The sequence below is a fragment of the Vigna unguiculata genome, unplaced genomic scaffold, assembly GCF_037176805.1.
Source record: "Vigna unguiculata cultivar grain cowpea cultivar isolate G323 ecotype 2 unplaced genomic scaffold, ASM3717680v1 ptg000139l, whole genome shotgun sequence".
Taxonomy (NCBI): Eukaryota; Viridiplantae; Streptophyta; class Magnoliopsida; order Fabales; family Fabaceae; genus Vigna; species Vigna unguiculata.
In genome coordinates this window covers 22,501-30,500 of record NW_028196781.1, presented here as the reverse complement: position 1 = coordinate 30,500, position 8,000 = coordinate 22,501, and positions in this window count along the sequence as shown.

The window sequence follows — 8,000 nt, the reverse complement described above, 5'->3', positions numbered from 1 at the left end:
GCTGGGAGGCTTCTTTATGGAAGTCTTCAGTCTTTCTGTCACCTGCCTTAAGCCAGACCGCCCTTGAACGTTGTCTCCACATCAATTCTTCTTGCTCCAACAGGTGATTAATTTCCCTCGACAACTGCCTCTCCTTCTCTTGGGTATCTGTTGAGTCTGCCCTGTGCCGAACTGAAGCCAACTCTTGCTTCTTCTGTTATAAAGAACGTTGAATATGTCCAAACGAGTGTTTGTTCCAGAGTCGAAGATTAAGATTAGTACGACACGATTGAATCTTTTGACTGACTCGATAAAGGGCTGATCCATTAACTAGGCTATTCCAAGCTGTAGTGACAACCTCCTCGCACTCGCTGTGGCTCAGCCACATCGACTCGAATCGAAATCACTTCTTCTGGGGCCTGGATACCCTTGGTTGACCTTGACTATGAAGTAGTATAGGATCATGATCTGAAGTAGAGGCTACCAGATGTTTGACCACAGCTAGGGAAAATAACTCACACCAACCCAGAAGCCGTAGCTCGATCTACGCGCTCTCGTACTTCTCCGCCGGCCTTTCTTCGATTTGACCATTTGAAAGCATGTCCCATATACCCAAGATCATGTAGGGTACAGTCTACCAACGCCTCTCTGAAGGCTCGCATGAAACTCGGGGCTCGATCTTCCGACCCTGTCGTTTCACTAATGTGCAGAATCTCATTAGAATCACCGATAAAGAGAGAGCCATGGGAGGTTTGACTGGTTGCTTAGTCTTCGAGTTGCCAATAATGTTTTCTCTGCGAGGCTTGGGGATGTCCATAGAATCCAGTTAAAGGCCAACGCTTAGCCGGATCGTGACTCTCAATCACAGCATCCACAAAGCCAGTGGAATACTAAAAAATGCGTAAGTCAACCTCGTCTTTCCAAAACAATGCTAGACCCCCCTTCTTGCCACAAGGGTCAACACATAAACCATTCTTAAACTTCGTTATTCTTCTGACGTCATCTACCTTTCGGGACCGGATCCGAGTCTCCATAAGGAAAACAACGTCGGGATCTTCAAGTCTCACCAGATCGATGAGAGATTGAACTGTCCGGGGGTTCCCAAGCCCCCGGCAGTTTCAACTTCATGTTTTCATGGCGCTCGACGGGACTGGGAACCAGTCGCCGCCGTTTCAGTAGTGTTTGGAGTATCCAGATCCATTGCCTCAGATCTACTTTTCTTTGGACCATCTACAGGTTGAACCCGAGAGGAGCGCTCAGTTTGTTCCCATTTCTGACTTGTGCACCAGCCACTCCTAGCGCTAAGCATAGAAAGCTCTCACGCGCGAAATAGGCGGCTTATAAAGCCCAATTCTTATATTACACCTCCATAATTGAATGAGGTGGGTGTAATGGAAGGCTAATTGAATCGTGTACCGTGAGTGAGCTATTGGCCCTTCCCGGAATCTTCTTGCTATGCGTCCCGCCTAAAGTGGTAAGAAAGCCAAAGGGCGCCCTTAAAGCGAAAACGGACAACCCATTCCAGGCTTCGCCGACTGAGGATACTTGCTGTGGGATCTAGCGGCTCCAGCTGCGTTGACGATATTCCTTCATTGCGACTTATCTTGCACGATCAAGATCAAAGTGTCCGTCCGTTCGGTAAGTCAGCCAGTCGTCATCTTATCTTGCACGAGCATCGTCGTCCCCATCACTTCCTCATCCTCTAGAGGAGTTGAAGATACTTCTTTGTTCCTCTTGTTCTTCCTTTTGCTCTGACTTCTTCTCATCTAAGCATTTGCTTCGGCCTACACTCGGCCGAGCGGGGAATATCAAAAACAACTCGAACAAGACCGGGGTCAACCGACTTAGAAGAAGACACAGATACAGATGGGTCAACAGATTCAGAGGTAGACTTTTCAAGCGACACAGAGACACGGGTACATAAGGAATCACATCATCGCCTCCTCCTTGCTTCTTCGCGGACTGATTTTTTATCGGCTAAGGATGTGGATCAAAGGCCACTGATGCAGTCTATAATAACGAACCTCGTGGCCAATGGGAGCCTGTGACTTTCCCAAATGGAAGTAGACCGCCAACAGCACGCACTTGCAGCCTTGGTTGATAGGAATCAGTGGAAAGCCCAATTGAGCATTTCGAGAGCCAGGAGTGAAGTTAAGACTCGGTCAGCAACAAGATCACCTCCTTTTGCATCTGTCTCCCAAGCGAAGCTTCCCAGTAAGTTGGTCATAAACAACTCAAGGGATAAAAACCTTCAGCCACAGAATCGAAAGAAAAAAGCTACACTTATCGCAAGCAGCAAGCCATAAAGGGGAGGGGGAAATTCTAGTTCATTATGAGCAAGTAGGGGGCGACAACTAAAGAGGTAGCGAGACTAACCGCGCAGTAATATATTTAGGGAATATTTTACAATAAGACCTGGAGCTTAGTCTGTCGACTCTATGAGGGGAAGAAAGAATTATGATCGGCCATCATCAAAGAGAAAAAGTGCATCCCTCCTGGGATGAAATTTAGCTAATTCAGTAAGAGCCATGCCATGCGCCTATCTAGCGCATGATAGTTGTTAGGGATCCGCTTCCTTCTTAACTCCGGATAGCAACTCTACGATGTAGTAGTCTAGGAGATATCAATAGCTATAGTTTGCATTGGGTGCATCTAAATCCGCGTTTTTCTACCTGCATTTTACAGTGAAGCTGAACCAACTTTCGAATCGACTGACTTGAAGATAGGGCCGGCTGGATAAGTTCCCAAAGGCCCCCTGAGTGACCAGCTAAGTATCTGATTGGAGGAGTCTCTGGCATAGTTTTGAATAAGAAACCGGTGGTTGAAAGCTGGAAATCATTCTAAAGATCGGATTCGTCTTTAACCGCGGAACGTACTGACTCATCTTATCAAGTTTGATAAAAAGCCAATAGCCTGAGAAGAAAAGAGATCATATACGAAATGATCGCTATATAGCGAATAAACCATCTTTTCACTAAAAAGGGGCGGTGAAAAGAATAGGAACTGGTTAGACTTTATAAATAATACCTGTGGAGTAAAGCTCAGAAAAATGATCATTTCCGGGAACGGGTGAAACCCTTTCGTTCGTGCATAAAGATATGGATAGGGATGCCGTTACCAACCCATAGTAGTAGTAAGAAGCCTGTATATACGCTCAAGCAAGAAGGAGCAGGGTTTGATCAAAGTAGAATGCCTTTTTTGAAGAAAAGCACCGGTGTGAAAAGAATATATACTATAACGGCTGGCCTTTTTCAAGGCAAGGGGAGCTCATCTATTCATTTCCCTCTTACGAGCCTATGCTCAGGATGTTCTTCGATCCCAGCAAGTTCTTCGCTCGTGGGCTACCCTCTTAGCCCGTTCTAAGCTTAGATCAATACCTAATGATACATGTTCCGTCAATTGAATTGACTCGGCCTTTCGCCAGTTGGAAATAGAGGCAAGAGGGAGCCAAGCCAGCAACTGTGGTTGTGCCATTTGGGGGGCTAAAGTAGTCTAGCGGCGGTGAAGAGACGATAGTAGACCAGACGGGGACACCACCAGAACACCCGAACAAGGATCCATTTTCTTTCGTTTGCAGCTATAGTACATATGCGCACTTTAGATTTCTGTCTAACTAATAATATTCCTTAGCGTACTGCAAGACAGGTCAAATTCCATTTCACGGTTCTCTTAGAGGTCAAGATCGGCGATTACAGAAGCCTTACCCAATTTGATGTGATCGACGCCCCAGTGCAGTACAACGTACTCTTGGGAAGAGAATGGATACACAGGAAGATGTGTGTACCATCGAGCCTCAACCAGTGCATCATGCTATGGCATAACAATTACGTTAAAGTTTTCCCCGCGGACCCAAGGCCCTTTGAATACGAAGCCAAGGCAGCGGAAGTCTACGCTGATGCTTATTACTATTCAAAGGGCGATCTTCAAATCAGGTTTTTCGGTCTGATCGACCGATCGCCGCTATTGAAGCCCCGTCGAAGACACCAGTCGATCGGGCCTCGACGACACAAACAAGTCAGTGATGCTAGACTGGTATGGAGATGGAGTGCCGAACAACCAGTAAAATGAAGAAGAAAGCATTTGGTTCGGCTGTAGTTTCATAGATCTACATGGGAATCCTCTTGAGATCGATCATGCAGTTACGGCCAATCAAGCAGAGATTCGATTGGCCTTCCAGAGAGCTGACATTAGAGGACTTACACCCAAAGCACCAGAAAAGCTGTACGACATACGATCAGAAGTTCAAGATGATGTGATCGAAGTCAACCTATAGGCAAAAGCAGAACCTCGGCCCACATATGTCAGTAAGAACCTATCTAGTGAAATGGCCGAAGCGATTGTCAATCTTTGCAAGAATACAAAGACTGCTTTACTTGGGAGTCTTCATAAATGCCTGGCCTTGATAGGAATCTGGTCGAGCACCGGTTACCGATCAAGCAAGGCTTCAAACCTTACAAGCAACCACCCACAATAGAATTTCATCTGCTCTTTTCAGCAAGTCTGATCTATAGGTAGGGGAGGGCACCTTGGTATGACCTAAGGGGTGGACTGTCACTGAATTCCATCAAAATCCAATGAGCAACCCCCATTAGAAGAGAATAAGGGGTTACAACAATCATGTTAGACTAAGAAGAGCCTTGGGATCCAGTCCCTTGGACAGACCGATGCTGCGCCTCATTAGACAGCAGCGAAACATACAACTCGATGTTAATCAAAGTTGGTACGCTCCACAGCTTAAAAAGAAGGGCTAGCAAGCTTGTGAGGGTTGGTAGTGGCACGTAAGGCGCGCCCTTCTGTAAATGGCCTCCTGTCTTTGCTTGTGTTGTGTAGTATGACGTCCACGTCGTCTTTTACTCTTGTTCCTTAACTCGTCCCTTCGCGTAGCCCACGGAGCGGTTCGTAGGTTAGCTCGTTAGTAAAGCAAGGAAATCCTACTGGCGGTAGCGGTTGTACCTTTGACCTATGTCTAGCCGCTTCTTTGATCATCGCATTCATTATTGATTCACATTCTATCCTCGGGCGGGAAGTCTCAAAGCTCTTTTGCCAGCATTGAGGAACCTGATAATTTTGATTAAAGTAGTTATCCGATAGACGCGATTTGACAATTAGCGGAGGTGTCACCTTCTAAACCTACTTTTCTTGAGTCAATAGAGTACGACCTGGATCAACAAAACCCATCCCCGTCTGAGTAGAGACTTCCTAAGCTAAGAAGTTTTCAAAGCAAGGGAGGAATGAACTTCTAGCTTGATTACCGGGAACCCTCTCTTGATAGATGAAGAACCCCTGGCCAAGCGCTCGGAAAGTGCTCCTCCAGCTGTCTGTCCCGCAGAGAGGTAGTTAGAATAGACTCCGAGACAAGAAGCTGACAGAGAAGCAAGGGTCTTGAGGGGTGAGCCCTATGACTAAAGATACACGAGCTCCTCTACACCCATTTCCTCGGAAAGCCCTTTTGCCAGCTTAGCGTAGAGAGATAGCCCCATGAAAGGAAGAATATATGGGTAGATCAAAGCCGGCTGAAGGCCAAGAATGGGATACGGGGACGAAAGCTCAGAGACCATTTGTTCAACTTCTCTACCAGAAGCGGAAGATGAACCCATATGAATTTAGTTCTAAACCACCTGATTGATATCATGGCGTAGATATAACATGATTCTATTTCTTAGCGGGAAGAGCCTCTCCAGCCTTAGGGGAGAACCAAAGACCCCTTTCTCTTCTCTACTTAGCCGCGGGCAGAAGATCTCCTCCCTATAAAGAAGGGAGCACGGTCTTCATTCGAGAGAGCTTCTTTTCAGTCTTTTCCCCGAATCAGCACGATGGTCATCTCCTTCCTACCTGACGAGCACATCAGACAATCGGCTCTTTCATGACTCCATAACAACTACCTTATCCATTGATCTCTTGTGAATGTGAAGGTCCCAAGAACTACCTTCGCTTTTCAAGCTGCAGCTATTGCTATTGTTGTGCTTGGGAATTGTTTGAGCTTATATCGATCGTTAGCTTCACTAATCTCCCCACGGTTTATCCTGCGATTTATCTTTACTGAACCTGGCCAAAGGATTTATTTTACAATGTATATGTCTTAGTTGACAAAGCTGTTTACGTAATAGGCTGCTGGCTAGAAAGATAGGAATTTGGAATGTTGAGATGACTGGTAAGTTTATCGAAACACTCGAGTAGATGCTTTCAACAAGCCCCGCTCACAGATAGCTAATGAGCTAGCTCTTTGAATTAAAAAGGAACCAGCAATACTGGATGCGATGTTTGGAACAAAAAGACCACCAAAGGTTCCCGAAATGTTCGCAAATGACTTGTCATATGGCCGTACAGAAGAACACGCAGACATGGACAATTTAAAAAAAAAATGATTTATTAGACTCGGGTTCACTCCAAAAGAAGAGCTGAGCAAAGAAAGAAAAAGGGTGACCTCCGTTTTGGTAATGAAAAAAAGATCCCTAGCGGTTGTTCTGACATGTGATTAACCGAATCAGCTGCGTAGCCCTCTTTCACAGGGGGGGTGTGGCGGCATAGCCTGCTTCCAGAAAGTAATTCATGTTGAACCATTTACTTCGTTTTAAGCACTTCTTCTTATATGCTCACTTCGATGCTCGATTTTTGCCTTGCTTCAGGCCCTCGCCCGGAGAAAGCTGGAGACGTTGCAGACATGTCCAAAGCAGAACGACCATGCTCGGAAACCACAGGTGGCGTGGAAGACAGGTTCCCGAACAGAATTAGTTGAAAGCGAAAATAGAGAGTCCCAGAAAGAGAAAGAAAGGGTGAGGAAGGAAAAAGGGGCCCATCGACTGGATTACTAGACTGCCTTCCTTGCTTGCCTGCCATGGTACACTTCTAGTATGAGTGTACAGATCTATTCCACCAACATCAACTGAGGCAAGAGCGTCTTTCACAGCTGATTCAAGAACAGCCATTCTTATTCTTTATTCTCCCGGGATCAGAAAAGGCTAGGCACCAAGGCTACGAAACTAGGCTATGAAAGCAGAGAGAACTCAAACTCCTAAACTAAACCTAAGGCAGCCTTTCTCCTTATTATTAAAAAAAAATAAGAAATAGCACCAGCCTAATCCAAGAATGTCGACTCTGATCTTTACTATTTTGCTATTCAAAGCAATCTGCCCAATGAGCTACGGGTATATGAGCTAAGGCCAGTGGATTCCTCTCTTTAAATTCCTTAAAAAAGAAAAGAAGACAGGACAGACAGACTTGATCAATCAAGTCAGCAAACTCAAAGCATGAGTTCTACCCTTTGATCGCTATTAGATATCTGATATCAGAAAGATACGCGGACGACTTTACTATAGTATAGGTCGGATGTTTCCGTGAGCAGTAAGCAGCAGATCTCCCCTTATTGATTTTGGGAAAGCTGGTGGCCGCCTGTGAATTCAAGGCAAGGGGCGGCCTGATTCGACATTGTTGTTTACTCTGATCCGGTCGAGGTGGTTTTCGTTTACCAGCGCGTAGGCGGTCTAAGTTCCTATGACCGAGTCTTTCTGGCCCCTGTGAACATCTTTTCTTAATGTATTAAAGAGGGCCTCTCTAACCGGTGAAAAGTGGTGGGTGTCCACTAACGGCCATTCCTGGCTCGGCTCCGATAACGCAATTCCGGAAGGAGTCGGTAGTTGGGCACTGGATCCCTTCGGACCTGGAGAACGTGTGACGCTGGGTCGGGGTTTGGTGAACCAACTGGTCGCTCCTCTAGTTGAAGTATCGGGCCCCTTTTTCTTTCGTTGCCTAGGTTACACCTTCGGAATACCCCAGAAGGGAATTTTTATCTATTTCCCTCAATCTTCACTTTACGCCAGGCCTCCCAGTTCAAATACGTCATAAGGCGTGGAATTAGACCAAGGGGAATCTCCATAGGAACTAGTCCCTCAGATTTCGCACGTAGGAGATCGAGACACAGCCCCACCCAGGGCTATGAGGAAAGATGTAGATCGATCGCCTCAGATAGACAACTACATAGAGGGTCTCTACAAGTCTATATATTCTTTTTTCTTTCGTTCCCC